Source organism: Physella acuta, unplaced genomic scaffold (assembly GCF_028476545.2).
Source record: "Physella acuta isolate Inbredline_101_S28 unplaced genomic scaffold, ASM2847654v3 ptg000308l, whole genome shotgun sequence".
NCBI lineage: Eukaryota > Metazoa > Mollusca > Gastropoda > Physidae > Physella > Physella acuta.
In genome coordinates, this window is record NW_026731827.1 from 801,995 (window position 1) to 821,853 (window position 19,859).

The 19,859-nt window shown below is 32.7% G+C and overlaps 1 long non-coding RNA gene across 1 annotated transcript; it reads left to right on the forward strand.

Moving 5' to 3' along the window:
* Nucleotides 1-7,010: 7,010 nt before the first annotated feature.
* On the forward strand, nt 7,011-8,304 carry LOC131940021 (uncharacterized). Its single transcript, XR_009386510.1, has 3 exons — nt 7,011-7,133; nt 7,539-7,671; nt 8,196-8,304. It is a non-coding gene; the product is annotated as an uncharacterized LOC131940021 (long non-coding RNA).
* Nucleotides 8,305-19,859: the final 11,555 nt, after the last annotated feature.

The window sequence follows — 19,859 nt, forward strand, 5'->3', positions numbered from 1 at the left end:
TTGCAAAGTGGGGTGAGATTGTAGAGGAACACGTACCTTATACCACCACTCAAAACATCAGTGAGTAGTATCAATATAGAACAAAGTACTTTTGTCTATTTGTATTTTGGTACTGTGTAACTTTTAAATCTAAAATATTTAGGTGAGACGTAAATAAAAACTTAAACACACGCGTAATTTAGACAATTTAGCTCAAGCCGAGTTGTTTCTGAACATAACGGACAACACAACTATCGTGCAATTCATCCGTGAGCTGGAATCTTTGACAGAGGAAACCATACTCAAGACACCCGGTGTCGCTGAATACATTTTGCTCAGCATTGGTGAATTGGAGAAATTAGAGCTAGATGGTAGCAGTGCGGGAAGGTAAGTGCTGCTAGATCTACTTTAAACATCAGTAACTAGCTATATGCACACACACAAATACAAACACACACACACACACACACACACACACACACACACACACACACACATATATATATATATATATATATATATATATATATATATATATATATATATATATATATATATGTGTGTGTGTGTCTGTGTGTCTGTGTGTGTTTGGGTGCATATCTGTTCGTTATCAGCCAAGAGTAAAGCCGGCATTCTATTGAATGTGTGAAAAGTTCCATCAAAATTTTACAATAAAACGTTTTTAAATTTTAAGAGAGCAAACAAACGAGACCATGAGTCAAACATTTAGTAAAATGTGCTCAACTAAAAGTAGAAACGTTACTATTTTAAAACTTCCAAAGGTCATTACATATGAATCATTTTTATTTATTTGTATTTATTTTGTTTTTTAATCAGTCTCCAACATAGTAATTTCACACTTTACCTAGAAGAGCAGATATATTTATATAAAAATAATAGACACACTAAACAAAAATGATTTATTAAAAAAAGAAATCTCATTTGACCTATCAAAAACGGTTCCATGACAAATGATCTCAGGACAAATGATCTCAGGACAAATGATCTCAGACACATGATATCAGGACAAATGATCTCAGGACAAATTATCTCAGGACAAATGATCTCAGGACAAATGATCTCAGGACAAATGATCTCAGACAAATGATCTCAGGACAAATGATATCAGACAAATGATCTCAGGACAAATGATCTCAGGACAAATGATCTCAGGACAAATGATCTCAGGACAAATGATCTCAGGACAAATGATCTCAGGACTAATGATCTACACTGTCTATCGAAGCTTATTTTAAAATCTGCGAATATTTTATTTGCATTTGTAATTTTAATATATTTAATGTAATGTGACATACCTATGAGACAAACATTTTGTCACAATTATTATGTGTAAAAATTGTAAGTAAAATCCCTTTTTACTTTCTCGTATACACGTAGTGTAGAGAAAGTATTGTAATCGTGCAAAAAAAAATCGAGATTTTTACAAATCTTGACGTTTTACACCTCACTGATACGGAAAAACATAATTTTGCAATCTTGTCCGTATGTCTGTGTGTGTGTCTGTGTGTCTGTGTGTCTGTGTGTCCGTGTGTAAACACGATAACTTGAGTACCGTTACAGCTAGGTTGATGAAATTTCATATATAAGTATTTTATAAAAATCGTAGATCCGTATCAACTTTTGAGCGATTTCCGACAACCGGAAGTGGTACTTTTTCTACTTTGAATTTTTCAAAAGCCTATAACTTGAGTACTATTTCAGATAGATAAATGAAATTTCACATGTAAGTAAAAGATCTAATTCTCTACCTTCTGTTAAATTTTGAGTAATTTCCGTTGACCGGAAGTAGTAATTTACGCTACTTCCGATTTCTCAAAAAACTAATGTAAATTTTAAAAGTACTAATAATATTGCGCACCATTATGCGCTTTTTTATTTCGCGTTCACTTGGTGTGCAATTAATTTGTCTACGAGATTTTATTCTTTTTTTAAAACTTTAAGTATTTAAAATGGATTAAAAATCATGTCTATAGCCCGAGTTCCCATCCCCTGTTATTTTATATAAAAATATTCGAGAAAGTTTAGGGGAGATCACTCCCGGTTTATTTAATGTTAATACACTAAAATAATCTCAAATACTATAATATATTGCCGTGAGATACTTTGTCTGAGAAATTTTGTCTGAGATCAATTGTCCATGATATCAATTGTCCATAGCATCATTTGTCCTGAATATTTTGTCCTGGTATCTTTTGTCCTTAGATCATTTATCCTTTTAATAATTATCATTAAAAAAGTTTTTAAAAACCCACGTTTTCTGATTGAACTAAAAAGTAGAAAATAAATGCTTTACATCACAATAATGCAAGCGATCACTCAACTATAAGCGATGAAAAACGTGGGGCGCCGAAGTAAAAGTTTTTTAAGATGTAAAACTTATATTACTATTGATTAGATGATACTATTGACTTTTATTAGGGAGCTTGTAGAGAGTCAACAGTATTAGAAGCTATAAGAAAATCACGGCGCCCCACGTTTTTCATCGCTGATAGTAGAGTGATCGCTTGCATTATTGTGATGTATAGCATTTATTTTCTAGTTTTTAGTTCAATCAGAAAACATTAGTTTTTAAAAACTTTTTTAATAATAATTATTTTCTACTTTTTAGTCTTTGTCTGTTTGTTTGCATTCAAATCTTGCTATCGATTTTATCTTCTCGCATTCAGTTTTTTTTTTGGGTAAACGAAGACAGCTCGTAAAAAACACGTGCGTTTTCCAATCGACGTTTCTTCTGTGTTGCCATCAACATTCTACTTCATGATCAGTCAGATTTGCATAGGTTTGTTCACAAACACCGCGTGACCACTACTCAGCCAATCGCGTGCTCGCTCTTTCAGTAAGCCACAAGAGGGAAAGTACCGAACCTTACTTTCATCAAATTACAATTACTAGGTTATGTCCCTTTTTTGTACAAATATATAGGGGTCTAAAATTATCAATAAAATTTTTCCATGGATCAATTTAGTAATCATAATAATTGAATATTGTATTCTCATTGGAAACAAAGCTTCCCTGAAAATTTCAGCGCGCTAGCTAACTGGGAAGTGCCCGAAATTTAGATCGCAAGATTTGATTGGTAAAACAGACGCGAAAGCAAGTTAAAGAAAACGTGGGAAAAAATAGCAATTTATAATTGGAAATGAGAACAACCGGTGGTTTTAGCCAATCCAGAAAATATTCTATTCATGTGATTTGACAATTCTCCTTAACAATCATCTTTTAAAACATTTTGTTCCGTAAAAACATTATTATCTTTAAAACATTCACATTTTTTCTGTGCAGCCATAAACAGTGTTTCTTGCAGATTTCTTTCTCCGGGGGTGGGGGTGGGGGTGGGGGGGGGGGGTAGGGGGGGGGGACAACATTTTCCTGGGGGGAGACGGACACTGGTAAAAGTATGTTTTCTGTATAATTCCATTTCGTTCGGGGAGGGGGGGAAGGGGTATACTTTCTTCAGGGGGCTCCGCTCCCCCAAAGATATGCCCAGAAGAAACTCTGGCCAAAAATGTTAAAAAATTTCAGAGTACTTGAGATAATAGAAAGTGTATCGAATAAAGTTTCACTGACGTCAGGGATGTACAAACACGTCAAGCCAACAATCGCCCTTGTCTCGTATCAAATGAACACAAGTCGGCTGGGAGGTGTTGAGTTAACAGTGCTGTCCAACTCACACACGGACCTTACGACGGAAAAGGTAGAGGCTATTTAAAGTAGATACCTCACCAGGTTTGTCCTGGGTGGATTCAATCAAATCTAATAAGTCAGTAAATTTTTAAAAAATAATTGAATATATAATCTTAACTTTTAGTGAAATATAAAAATAATAATAATTTGATTAAGCTTATTTAAGTGTAAGTAAATTAAAAACATAGACAAATTATCAAATACGCGCTAAATCAAGGTAAAACGTCAATTTTAAAAACAACAAAGCTTAAACACACAAAAATTAATATCGAGGTTAATATGAGAGAAAGATCATTTTAAAATCAAAATAATTTTGTTATATACACCGATTCTTATTTATTTTGGTTGCTTCCAAAAATATAAAAACATTGCAGGTATTCGAGTTTGAAAAATTAATCGTTGGGATTTTGTGTATTCTTGTCAATCGGTTAACTATTTATGTCACTAAATAATTTTTTGCTTGAAAAAATGCTGAAGTTATTTTCATTATTAATCCTAAGTAACAACAATACCCCAATATATTACAAAGTTTGATGTATTTAAACAAACATCTCTCATTAATTTTGTCATTATTTTTATCCAACAGGTAAACGGAAAGCTCGACTGCGACTCCATGACGCTGACTCCAGGCGTATCGTCCATACATATACCCGTAAAGTCTCTTGAAAGTATTTTCAGCACAGGAGAGCTCATCGAGCAAAACACAAGACTATCGTTTGTTATTCAGCTGTCTGACAAGCTATTCGCAGTTAGGTTTCATTATTTTTGTTTCAATTTACATACACTATTTTTCCTAACAATGATCATTAATGAAAATAAGCAAACAAAAAACAGCAGGTAATTAAAAGATCAGTTTTTTAAATAATATTTTGCACATTTAATTCATGTTCAATTCCAGGTTCAAGACCGCTCCAATTCTTTGATAGTGAACAGCCAGATCATATCAGTTCTAACACCAAAAAAAGAAGCGATAAAACTCCACGACAACGTCACAATAGGATTTACTCACTATAACACCGTAAGTAACTGTGACCGGCCCGACATCATATTTTAATTTATCTTTGAATTTTTAATTGTATAATGTCTGCAGCTTAGACGGCTCGGTGACTTTTTACAAGAAAACTTCGCCAAAGTCTTGTTAGTTTATATTGTGAACGATCTCTCATACTATAAAAGACGTGTTGATAAGGCACCCAGTGTCTAATATTGAGAAGAGAAACATTTCTATTAAAATAGATTTTTTCCTGATGTGAATGATTATCGAAAGGTAAAATTTGTTAAATTAATTATGTTTTGAATTTTCAATTTGTCTCTATTTTTCAGAAGTTGGTTTCTCCAGTCTGCGTTTTCTGGAAAAAGCATCATGGCGACGATTTTGGGCGTTGGTCGTCAGATGGCTGTAGCCTGGTGCAGACAACTGAACGGATGTCTGTCTGTACATGTAATCACGTGACCAGTTTTGCGTTACTCATGGTGCGAAACGTTAGGTTAATCACTAAATCTTGGACTAATTAGCGTGATGGTAATAGATAAAGCCATATAGTTTACTAAAACAATGAGTTTATATGAGTTCGCTGGACATTGGTTTATCATTCTGTAGTAGAATAAATCAGTGGAATAGAGTAAAATACAGTTAATAGTTTAAGTTCTATGTTTACTTAAAGTCTTTCAAACTATAACGGTTTACAATCTAGGCATTTTCTATTTCCATTTATTATAAAGAATCAACAACTAATTGTGATATTATATCAGACTAACAAGCTGATAAAGAAAGTATAAATAAATGTATAAACGTTTCAGGATGTGTATGGTCAGGAAAGTCTAGCATCGACCTACGCCTCTGATGATGAAGTTTTGTCATACATTTCGTACATCGGATGTGCCATCTCATTCGTAGCTTTGCTTATAACTGTCTTGATCTACACCATGTTTAGGTATAAACTACTTAGCTGTCAACGGTCCATAACATTTGCTAATAGTTGAACAATAATTTAGATATTTGTATGTAATATTTGACTTTTTTTTTATTTTTTTTTATTTTACCGTTATACTTCCTATTGACTTAGCTCTAATATCTGTCTAAACAATCGTTACTTTACCGTCATACTTCCTCATAACTTAGCTCTAATGCCTATCCAAACAATTGTTACTTTACCGCCATACTTCCTCATGACTTAGCTCTAATATATGTCTAACCCGTGTCTTTCTCTCCAGTCGTCTGAGAAGGGACGAGCCGTCTAAGATACTTTACAACATGTGTTGGGGGCTACTAGCGTTTAATCTATGTTTCCTGTTGGGCCTTGCAATAAATGATGACACGGATTCTGTTTGGTGTAAGGTATGGCTCAGCTGTTTTTCTGTTTGTTCTACATATAATTTAATCATATGCTTACTAGTGACATGGACTTATTGTTTTCATGCTATTTATTAAGAGAAAGAGGGAGAGTAAACAAAAACAAAACCTTAGTTCGATCGATTCAGTAGGTAGAAAGACAGATGAAATGGATGGAGAGATAAATAGATTGATGTAATGTATCGATGTGATGGATGGATGGATGGATTGAAGGATGGACGGACTGACGGATGGATGGAAGGACGGACGGATGAATGGACGAACACGGAGTGACAGGCAAAAATAGTGTGTTTTTTTTTTAAAAGTAGTAGGCTTTTAAAAAGTTTACTTGTAATTTTCTTTATTAAGGTTTTGGCTGCAAGCATGCACTATTCGCTGCTAGCTGCAATGTTCTGGATGGCTGTGAATGCCTATTACATGCACTTGTCGCTGATCCGTGTTTTTAACATATACATCGACAATTTTTATCTCAAATGCTCGCTCGCAGGATGGGGTAATATAAATAAATCTATTAAGGTTGCATTATAACAGTAAGGTGTAAAAATTTCAATAGTTGTTGTGCTCTTATATTAACGCTCATATGTTGCATTATTTGAAGTTAAAAAATTAAAAATATTTATACTCGTTACTTTAAAAAATTTGAAAGTATTCCTACTATACTATACATTCTTTGCCTTTTTTAGGATCACCATTTATATTTGTAGCTATAACTTTAGCTATAAACAAAACAGACAATTACGGTCTGATATCTAGTCATTTGTAAGTTTGTTTTTGTGTTACATGCAATTTAAGATATTCTTTAAGATGTTCTACTAACTGTTAGTGTTATTCTTCACATTTTACTTCTCAAGGGACATAACAATGTCAACTTTTAACGTATTCTATTTTACTTGTTAATTTAAGACATACATCGTTGACAATACGCTATATTTAATATAAAATAAAATTTATATTTGACATGAAACAGATGTTGGATAAAACATCCTGCCATATACTACGGTTTGATTGCGCCCGTGGCTTTTATTATATTCGTCAATTGCATCGTATTTCTAAAGATTTTACGACTGATAGCAAAGATGTCTACAACAAACTCAAGGTAACCTCCGAATACTACAAATAGAAAAACAAAGAAATAGTTTGTAGTTAGCTAAAACATTTTTAAACAACAGTTATCATTTGTTTTTTAATGCATACTGGCCGAAAGAAAGACCGATAAAGAAGAAATATTACACAACAAATATAATAATAACGTTCTAAATTATGGTTTTAGATTACTAAGAATTATTTTCTATATTATCTCGAGGAATTATTACACATATTCAATTCACAGCTGCTATTTGGGTTGATGGTCTTAAATATTTTTATCCTTGTTAAATTATACCAGATGGGTAAAATATTTTTTTTTAATGAAAAACATAATGTTTCTTGGGCGTAGCTATTATTTGCATATTTTAATGTGCTATTTAGATCGTTTACATGTGGTAAATGTTTCTATTTTTAGTGCAATATCAAATTTTCGAGCGACGGCGAGCCTGTTTATTCTGTTAGGTCTTACGTGGATATTTGCTTTCTGCGCTATTGGGAAATTTAGAATCGTATTCAATTACCTCTTCGCAATTTTCAACACATTTCAGGTAAAAGCTCTGCTTCGTTTTTTTGAAGTGTCGTTACCACAGTTGTAAATACCTAGCATGTTTATTAATGTATCATTACATCAACGTTTAAATACCTAACCTGTTTAAAGTTACAGCTAAATATCTATTATGTTTAAAAATGTCTTTACAACAATTTAAAATAATTCATACATACATTGATATTTCTATAAAATATAATAAAATGTCTATCGATAAATTATCTACCCCTGGTACGTTGTCTCAGAGTTCTTATATTTGCATCGAACGTTATTAAATCCACATAATGTAATGAATATTTTTATTCATCGCGTGTGATAATTCGAAAAGAAATTTTTTTTTTACATTGAAATAATGAATCCCATTTTATATTGACTAGAGGTAATCATTTCGTAATTGGCACCTGTCCACAGTGTATTATATTAGTTGACGTTCATCTTTTTAAGAGCATGAATCAAAGAGGATCCGTTAATTAGGCCATACAAAATATACAAACAATTTTTTTCTGACTGCACATTCTCTATCAGGGGCTGTTTATTTTCACATTTTATTGTATGCTGAAACAAGAAGTTGTAATATCTTTGAAGAAGCTATGCAACATCAAGTCTGATGACTCAAAGGCCCAAAAACCTAAAGGTAATGTGTTAAAAAATATTCTATAAAACGTATTGTAAATACTCAGAATGATATTGTAAATACTCAGAATGAGTCTTTAAGAGTCAGCTAAATTTAAATACTATGGCCTAACGTTTTTAGAGTGGATTATTTATGATTTATTATTATTAACAATAGAAATATTATTATGATTCTATTTATTAATATTTTTTTAAGCTGAAGAGACTCCTACAGTGTCGACCTATCAAGGTAATAATTTTTTTTAAAATCCACTGTCAAATAAAACACTAATAACGTAGCATTACTTGTAAGCAGCGATTTGTAGAGAAATCTTAAACATTTTGGACTAAAGTGCCCAATATTTTAAAAATTGAGTTTATATATATATTTTTTAATAGTCACATTTTTTAATGTAGAAAAGAAAATTATCGAATATATGTCAATGCGCCTATATTTTAATACTTATAATAAAAAGAGTGAGTAACTATACTATTTTCTGAGCGACACACGTTTTTTTTATAGTAATGCGTTAACATATATTTATAGACAGCGAAACTATTATTATAGATAAAAAGACATCTTATGTTCTTCTTTTTAAAGCATTTATAAAATATTGTTGTTTTAAATGATGTTTTTTTTCTTCTTATTTCTCATTTACACTATTACAATTTTTTACGCTATGGGATCTCATAGCTAAAAATACAGACACCAAACGTACGCATTATGCTAACAATTATCACTTTACATTGTAGTCTTTATTTTATTTAAAAAAAAATTAAAACTCTAATTGGCCGAATCGCAACTGTCTTGCATTTTCCATTTAACGTTAAATAAAAGTGTATCGCTTGTTTTAAATAATTGTAGCTTAAAAATCCTTTTTTGTGGTTTTTTGTGTGTGTCGGTTTTAACTACAGATCGAATGTGTTTAATATTTTTGTGTTTTCAATAGCTAAAGAATATATTAAAAAGCCTAAAACTCAAGGAAATTATAAATTGACAATGGCATAAATTACTTAAATTATTACAAAGTGTAGTTTTCAGTAAAACAATCACTGAGTTTCTAAACAACCAATTAATATTTGTGTTTTAATCAAACATAACTGTTCTTTATTTTTCTACGGCCACTAAGAAAACTATTTTTATCCGTTAAGTCAAAGTAAATGTCAGGTATCATTGTTCTTGAGTCTTAACAGGCGTATAATGTTTTCGAAGTCCTATTAAAATTATTGATTTATTTCTCAATATGAAAAACATTAACGCATTGAAAAGTTAACGCATTTTTCATTATCAATGTTACATGATGATGTGGTCGAAAGATTGAGCGAGCTTAAGATTACTGATCGTGCTAGTTGGTAAAAATGTTAAGTCGGGAAAAGTAAAGGAAGCTAAGAATTAAATACTTTTTGAGCGTATCTATGTTATTAAAGCTTAATATAGTGAATTATTAAAATTTACGTTTTTTAAATTAACTCAACATGTTTTGTTAGTCTAATTCTATTCATTTATATTTTTTATTTGAAGAAATTTCAAGAGTATCGACAGATCAAGGTAATTTTAAAACCACTATGAAAAAGTTTAAGTAAAATTGGTCGACTGACCACAGGTCTTCTGGGGAAAATCCCGGTGGTTCCTCACTTGAATTTCCCGGTGGGCCCCCGGGAACTATACGTCCTAAAAGTGTTTTGATTTTTAAAAACAATTTGTTGGTATTTCTCCATTTTACCATTCCCATTCCTTTAATCAAGGCGTAAAGTTCAATTTGAATGCACAATGAAAATTTCAATCTAAAAGTGTGAGCCAGTTTTTAAATTTCCCGGGCCCCTTGAACACAACCACTCCACACCTGCCTACATGTAATTTGTGAAACATTTAACTTCAGTTGAACTTGAGCTTTTTACCAAAATCTTACTGTGATTACTGATTTACTTTGTTAATTTCTTTAACATCGTCATCTTGCACTGAAAGACAAGAGTATTTTGTTTCTCAATGATAAATTATTGTTTCCCCTTTTTCACAACCGGAATGTGAAGGTGTGGACGAGGGATAGAAATTGAGTATCTTTAATCAAAATAAATGAGGGACGTTTATGTTCACATTCTTCCTGCTAATGGAGAGGTCGTAGAAACAGGCGAAATCTGCCACAAGTTTAAAAGTATACTCTTCTTTAAATTTTAACACAACACATAGGGCCTACTTTCCTTTTTTCTAATCGTCTATAATATTTATCTCTTATAGATTCAAGACAGCTAGAACCGAAATTAGTCAGAAAAAAATAGGCAAAATAATTGTGATAATCTTTTATAAACATGTGTTCATCACTATGAGTGTTGACTCGGTAGCAAATGCATCAAGGTAAAGACAATCTATAAACAATAAGTGTAGAAATATCTTGTGATGTAATTATCTGTAAGTCAAGTTTACCTAAATATTTATAGAAATTGAATTATTTCTAGCATTACATTTTTGTTTAAATAACACTTTTATTATCGCTTATAGAACCCATTTATAGCACACAGATGAGTTCCAATGCCGAGATTAAGAGCACTGTGTAAGCAGTTTATCATGTTTTTGAAAATAAAAGTATGTAATTGAAAAGTAACATTTTGCTTTATAAAACACTTAACTAAAAAGTAGAAAATGCAGCTCCATCATAGATAGTAAGAATTTAGCCGAGCCGCTGGTATTTTTTAGTTTTGTTTTTAAATGTTACCAACCGGGTACTACTACCTTGATCTGAATTTATTGCGATAGTTTACTAGAATCAAAATATTGTCACATCGTAACTCATTTCTAATAAAGAATCATTTTATTTCTTTATAGTTTACTGGCTTATTATAATATTTATTATGTATACTGTATGTATCCTACGAGGTAATAATGAAAAAGAGATATTTGCTGTCGTTTACTAACTTTATTTTTTACAATTGTTTTTTCAATCTTCTTTCGTTTTCAAACACCACTATTTTTTATTTTCTTTAAGTTATATTTTAAAAACTGAATAATCATTTTCAATATTATAATTGTTAGGATGATCGTTGTGTATGTTTTAGTAAAATTAATTAAATTATATTTAACATTATAAATTATAAATCATGTGTTAACATTTAATACCATTAATACGGGTATTAATTAATTTTCGTTTTTCTTACCAAAGTAAATTAAGGGTTTAATGTTAATTTTCAATTAGATCGATTCTTATAATAAAACTATAAAAATATTATAATATATATCACACTTTCTTTTAATGTTTATTACAAATTTTGAAATTGAAATAAACATATGTTATTAAAAATGTATTTATTGACTTTGTTTTTACAAAACTTTGTTACTTTTACATGGTATTAATAAAAACCTCGACTTGTTTTATCGCTGATTTGGCTACTACAAGTTAGAAAATATGCGAGGAATTCAGCCAGTCAATTGTATTGCTATAAAGGTTCCTTGACAAATGATCTCAGGACAAAATATCTAAGACAAAATATCTCATTTGTCCTGATATATTTTGTCCTGATATCTTTTGTCCTTGATATCATTTGTCTTGAGATCATTTGTCCTGAGATCAATTGTCCATGAGGTATTTTGTCTGAGATATTTTGTCTGAGATCATTTGTCCTGAGATCATTTGTCCTGTCACCGCTATAAATGTCACAAATACGGAATATCCTGCTGTTTAAAGGCAGAGACATATTATGGGGTGTTGCAACAGCAGAGAAGAAGGAAATAGAAAATAATGTACTTGAAAGTGTCATGGATGCATTAATCTATTTAGGAAAACTGTGATTGGAGTTTTGGGGCCATCGTAAATCACAAGGCTATTTTCTAAATCGTCATTTAGTGTTAAGAATAATGTGGAAAGTTCCTGAACCAAGTGCCTCAGACCACCGTAGAATGGCGGGAGGAAAAACTGCTTATGGAACGTACAATCGAACAATTTTTTAAAAAGTAAACTAAAATGTTATTATGGTAAACCTAAATCTATGCATTTTTAACAACAATGCTATACTCAAATTATCTTTGTTCTGCATGCTGTTTCGTAAAACAATACTAAAGAAGAAAAATCCGGCAAGGAGAAAAAAAATGGCAAACATAAACGACCTGGTGCTTATATTTAGCTTGCCGACTTTGGGGCTAACAGGAAAATACGCAACGAATAATTGCGCTTATAAAAGCTATCGTAACTTTTTTTTTTAAATAACAGAGCTTTACCAGATACACTATGTATACAAGTATAAAAAAACAAAGTAAATTTAAAGTTTTAATTTGAATTTTAAAAGTAATGATTAGAAAAATTAGAAAAAGTTATAGGGCAGCAAAATAAGCCCGTTTTCACATGTTGAAAAATTTATAAATAAAATGTATACAGTACCTGCAGATTTTTCTTTTGAAGAATCTCTCCCTTTGCTAAATGAATAGATAAAAGCGCAAAAATAAGCAAATCAATCATTTAGAATAAATCTTACTAACATAATCCAGCTAACATTTGAACTTAAGTAGAATTATTAAATAAACTATGTGTATTTACAAAAATAAATAATAAACTTGTTTTTCCTAATTTTGTTCTAAGATGCAAATTTGTACCTATTACAATGTAGCCTATAGTTTAACAAATACAGATTGCAACCTATATTTCCATCAATGACAAAAATACAGGCGGTGGCTGCGGTACAACACTTAGCGCTACTCACCTGAATATTCTGGATGCTGTTAACGCGTTCTATATGTATCGAGCATTGGCTCAAGTCTTCAATACAGAAATTCAATGTTTTTACCTCAAGAGCTCACTCGTGGGATGGGGTAACTTCATTTTCTCTACACAACCAGCTAACCCGTGTATTTTAAACATTTGACAACATGTTAACCTACTGTTTAAACAAATTGTAAATCATGGATTGACATATTTCTTCTAGACTTTTAAACAATTTTCCTATGTGTGAATCCAGGTCTTCCTCTGATTATAGTTACAGCTACATTTGTCATCAACGACACGGAAAACTATGGGTTCATCTATAACAATATGTAAAAATTCAATGTTCTGTAACATCTGAGTCCGTAGATAATTGCGTGAAGGAATACTATGTTGCAGTGCGATTACTTTTTGCCGACTGAATGGGTCCCCGCATATCTCCAACCAACAAGGCCATTGTTGTCTAGGGGTATCTAGAAGTGTTGCCTGATTCAGTCAAATATTACAAAACGGACAGAAGAATTGTTTAGCCGCTATTGTTTATTGGTTAATAAAACAGCCGTTCTGCCGATCGAGGCTATGAACTTGAGATTCTAAAAAGAGAGATAATCTCTGATTGGCCTGTATCTATAAATTATTCCCCACGTGCTATCGACCCTGCCCACTCGTGTCAAAATTGTCTTTCTCTTTGAATTGGTCATCTATTATCCGCCTCATGCGGTAGAAAATAGCAAAAAAAGTCTAGTTCCTTTTTCGAAACTCTTGGCCAAAGGGGCAAAAGAATTAGAGTTCGTTTGTTTCTGTGACCTTGGCATATGAAAAGATAGTGGCGTCAGCACTATGCCCAGCCGGCTTTACTTTCCCTAACGAGGGTTAGGAACCCATCAGAGCTGGGTGGGTACACATACAAAACTTTCATGCTTTATATTCTTTTGACCGGCTAAATACTAGAGGGTAGTCAGTATTACAGCAAAAATATATAATAAAGTAGTTCTAAATCTAAAAATAAAATTCAAAACAGACTAATGCACTCACACACATGACATGTACTTTGTTTAAATTGAAAAAAAAAACATTTTTTTTTCAAAACCCGATTTTTAATTATTTTTTTTTGCGGGTTGCCCTTTTTTTCTAGTTCCGCCACTGCCAATAACCCTAACCTCAATCCTGAAACCAACTCTTACTGTATGTAGTACTTTACCAGTACTTATTGTCTGTATCTACATTCACTTCTAAAATTAGACAATTAAATAAGACGTTTAATTTGTATGTCTTTATTATCAATGACATCATTATTATTGTGTATCGTATCCGGCATTCGTTTTTTACTTCTATTTTTTATTCAACCATCAATGACAAAACTCTATTTTTACTTTCTCGTATATACGTAGTATAGAGAAAGTATTGTAATCGTGCAAAAAAAAAAATCGAGATTTTTACAAATCTCGACGTTTTACACCTCACTGATACGGAAAAACATAATTTTGCAATCTTGTCCGTATGTCTGTGTGTCTGTGTGTCTGTCCGTGTGTGTGTCTGTCCGTGTGTAAACACGATAACTTGAGTACCGTTACAGCTAGGTTGATGAAATTTCATATATAAGTATTTTATCAAAATCGTAGATCCGTATCAACTTTTGAGCGATTTCCGATAACCGGAAGTGGTACTTTTCCTACTTTGAATTTTTTAAAAGCCTATAACTTGAGTACTATTTCAGATAGATAAATGAAATTTCACATGTAAGTAAAAGATCTAATTCTCTACCTTCTGTTAAATTTTGAGTAATTTCCGTTGACTGGAAGTAGTAATTTACGCTACTTCCGATTTCTCAAAAAACTAATGTAAATTTTAAAAGTACTAATAATATTGCGCACTATTATGCGCTTTTTTTATTTGCGTTCACTTGGTGTGCAATTAATTTGTCTACGAGATTTTATTCTATTTTTAAAACTTTAAGTATTTAAAATGGATTAAAAATCATGTCTATAGCCCGAGTTTCCATCCCCTGTTATTTTATATAAGAATATTCGAGAAAGTTTAGGGGAGATCACTCCCGGTTTATTTTCATAGAGGCTAAATGTAAACACTGCCACAATACTTTATCTAGTAACCTTGATCTAAACGTAGTAAATGCACATTGATACTAAATATAGTCGTAGTCCCCTGAAGAACGACTACCGCCCCCTAGAACGAAATAGAATGTATATAGAAAATAACTGACTCATTGCAACATTTCTCATTCATGTATTATTTTCTTATTTTATCTAATTTTGTATTCCACATTTTTAGTGATATGCTTCTGCTATGTCTTTACTACGCAATTTCTTTTTAATTGCTTTTATTACGTTGTTGTTTTGTTTGTTTATTTTAACACGGCCACTGTGAAAATAGGCTTCAGTGTTTACTATTGTTACCGTTATTGAATAAATAAATAAATAAATAAATAAATGTCCCAATATTTATTCGTTGATCCTTTTGTGTTTAAGGGGCCATTTAGGGGCCCACAGCCGGACCTTAATAAAAAAAATTATAGTTTTAAAAAATTACTTTTCTTGCATTTTTGACTTTATGATTGTTTTGTAAAAAGATTACTGTAGCAATAGAATAGCAACTAGTATGGTCTCTTCTCTTGAATCTTTCACCTTATTTCATGCCTTATTTTGATGGTTGTCAAGATAGGAGATATGCAGTAACACATGCGGTTGGATCATCTTTATTCCATAGACACCACCACTGTGAAAGCCGAGCCCTCTTTCTCCTACAATCAAACTTATCAAAGATAAGCAAACGATCAAACCACTTTCATGAGTTATTTCCCTAAATTTTTAATAGATTTGTACTAAACAAATTAAAAAGCAATTCCTTCTCTTAATTATTTTTTTAAAAGCACTTACTAAAGAATGACATTGTATAAAAAAGGAAATGTATTTAAAATTAATTATATATATATACAAAAAACATAAAAATAAACATAACACGAAACACCATCTATTATATAATTATCTTCTTGGAAACCAAGCTGTAAGCGCGCCTAGCAGCTTCCCCCCCTCTTCCTCTCTAGGCATATCGCTACCACCCCACCCCCACCCCCACATGGTCTGGTAAGCTGTGGTTCACGCTAAATGTTTACAATTGTAGAGCCGGGTTTAGTGACGGCTATTAGTGGCATATAACTTAGGTTGAAACGATTTTAAACTTAGGGGAAATAACTAAGATGAGGCTGCTTTCACGGGGGGGGGGGGGGAGGGGGGGGGAGGGGTTGGGGTGAAAGGAGGGTTTTAGTGTTTTAAAGCAAATATTTTCAGGGGTCGGCTCGTTACTTATACAAAGCTTTCATGTTTTATATTCTTTTGACCGACTAGATGTTAAGAGGTCTTAAAGCAAAGATAAAATAAAACTGCTTTTCATAAAACAGACTAATGGACTTACACACATTACATTACATGATGTTTTAATTTGTTTTAATAAAAAAAAAATATATTTTTCAAAACCCGAACAGGCCAGCAATGAGTATATTATGTTCGTATTTTGTGTTTGTACAAAAAAAATTTTGCAGGGTGGCCCTTTTATTCTAGTTCCGCCACTGGTTTAAGACACTCTCATAATCTTAAGTCGCCTGGACCCAATTGTTAACCTTTTAAGAATAGCAACTAGCATCGTCTCTTCTCTTGAACCTTTCACCTTATTTCATGCCTTATTTTGATGGTTGTCAAGATAGGAGGTATGCAGTAACACATTTTTTGCGATCTTTGTATTTTGTATGCTTGTCGGTCTTATGCTTTGTCAGACTTATGGTTTGTCGGCCTTATGGTCTGTCGGCCGTTTGGCTGTCTGCCTTTTGTCCATGTCGGCTTTTTGTCTTGTCGGCCTTTTGGATGTCGGTCTTTTGTCCTACACCCATTTGAATGCTGTTTTGTTAAAAACAAAAATAAAATAAACGAAAAGTGAAAAAAATTGGCCAACCATCAAACCGTTAAAATGACATAAGACACACATCAACAGTTTCCGATCAACAATGGAGTCCTGGAACAGAGTACACACTTTTTAAATGACTGCTTACGGCGGCTTTAAATGAAATACAAATTGGTTTGACCTAATACATCACAAATCAGTCTCCCTAGGGGACAGAGCAGGGTTAAATCCCAGGGAATCGGACAAATAGAGAAAGTAAAGACGGGTAGAACAAAAGGCAGTGGTTCTTAGCCTGGGTTCGATCGAACCTCAGTGGTTCGGTTATTGAGTCGCAGGGGTTCGGCGGATGTCAAGACATACACCCTACTCATATGATTCACAATCGGATTTTGTCATTACCGGCGATCGAACTAAAGGTTCGTCAAATGCGCATATGAAACGGGTGGGGTTCGGTTAAAAAAAATCGGAAACAAGTATTACAACGAAAGGTATATCATTGATTCCATACAGGCAAAGAAAAAGAGGGAGATCCAAAAATTCCTGGCATGGACAAATTGAAAAGTATAAATAAAATAGTAGAACGATTTTGTAAAAAATGGAAGCAAACACCCGAAGACAGAAAATCAAAGAAGGATTTTGAAAAGTCTAAGCACCACTGCGAGCTACTGATGTGTAATTTTTTACGTTAGCACGTATTTTACTAAAAAAACACTGTTTAGCACTATTTTAATAATGAACGGAAGTTGACTTTACAAAAACACAAACTCAGATTGCTATGTTGTACTTCCTCATTTGAGGCCCACTTGATTACATGCATGACTTTGACTCTTGATTAAAAAAACGTCATTTGGATTCTGTTTGGTTGACCACAAGCATTAAGTTTAAAGCTTTTTAGCCACCATTCACTGGTGTTGTGAGGTCCAATAAATTGTTTGTATTAGTGTTATTTTGTCAGACTCGATTTAACCAAGTATTTTGGTAATTGATAGGTTAAAACTTGAAACGTATTTAATGAAGTAGTTTAATACAATTTTCAAAATTTAATTTGAACACAAGTAGTTAGGTTATGATCTGGATATAATGTATAGTTTTGAACACGGTTCGATGTTGGAGTAAGTCTTATGGTGGCAGTGTTAGTTACATTTTATACTGAAACAGACACAAAAACAATTCGAATCGAGATATTTATATCTTCTATTTTATATCCTAACATCACAGCCATTGTTACTATTAAGCTAAGGTAAGTAAAGAGTTCCCTTTCAAACCTGACGGTCTATAGGGCGAGTGAAGTAGAGTTCACTTCTTTCTGTGACCTCGGCATATGAAGAGATAGTGTGGTCAGCAATATGCCCAGCCACCTTTACTCTCCCTAACATGAGTTAGGTACCCATCAGAGTTGGGTGGACCCAGGGACGGTCTATTGACTTGAACCCGGATTCGAACTCGAGACTTACGTGTTAGCAATTAGGCTAACGACCGAAATAAAACAAAATCTCAAACAGACTTTCCAGCGATTTTCATTAAATAATAAAATTCATCGGCATGATGAAATCCCCCCCCCCTAGTAACACACCTAGTCTCGTTGTTTCGATTGAGATTACAGTCAGTGTGAGATACTAGGTTAGGATTAGATAAGATTCAGAGCCCAGATACATGTTAAGTTTAATGTTGTGTGGTTTAATTTTTTCTCTTCTATTTATAACTATTAGTTCTCGAACAAATCGCAAAGAAAAGTTCAACAAAAGACTCAACATTATTCTCGGCATGAACCGCCTGTCCTTTGTTGTACTCATCACTGTATGTTTTACCAACACAATTTCCGTGTACGCTGAAAGGGCGGCTTGTACTATGACTAGTGGAGTCGTCAGTGACGCCGAGTGTGCGTGCAATCAGACGCACGTCAACTGTTTCCAGCTAACCAACTCACTGATTAAAGTGCCGAGTAATATCTCAGCTGATGCTTTAGATGTGTGAGTAGAAAATATTTCGTTTCGTTTTAGTATGGCAAGAATAAGTCCAAATCAATTATAGTTTGATAGATAATTAAAATTCAATGTTAAAAAATGTATTAAAATAACAAAAGACTTATACAAATTCACTATAAGATACAGAAACATAATAGCCTACATTAGTTTTTTTTCTAAAAATCACGACCAAACGTGAAAATAAGCTCGAAAACACACGGTCTAAGCCACTCTGACATGAAATCAAAAAGTAAAACATATAACACTTTGTACGCTAGATTGACAAAACTAATCGAAAATAGTTTTGATTAATAGTTTAACGTGGGTATGTTGAGTAAGTTAGCTCAAAGTTGACGATGTTTGACTTGTAAAAACAGTTCATCTTAGATGAATCAAATAACCCACAGTTTTACTAAAACCGCTGAATTTATCTGGTACTGAGCGTCCATTTAATAAACATTAAAATAAATCTACATTTTACGGCCTGCATAGTCTTAAGCTGTTTAAACTATAAAATAAAAATTATAACAGTTGTAAGCAGCGTTTCTTTTAGACAATTTTCTCTGGAAGTGAGTGGGGTGGTTGAACTTAAAACACTGGGGAGGGGGGACTTAAATTGCCAGGAAGGGGGACATTTTTCAGAGGGGGGGGGGTGCATCCGGAAGAGATGCCTGAAAGAAACGTTGATTTAAAATGAATGAGACTGATTAATTTTATTAAATTTGTAAATTTTAAAATAATACCTAACGTAATGATATTCTTATTTTCTTCTCATTAATATGTTTTAATCTCAATATTAACAGTGATCTCAGCTACAACAGAATCACAGAAATTAAAGAAAATGATTTCCTCGGAATGGAAAAACTTGAAACACTGTTAGTGCACGTTATTCAAAGACAGTGGCGGACACAGTCCAAGAACTAATTATTTTTTGGGGGGGGGGGGGGGGGGGGGTGTGATGCACTTATATATGAATCTCTCTATCTCTCTCTCTCTCTCTCTCTCTCTCTCTCTAT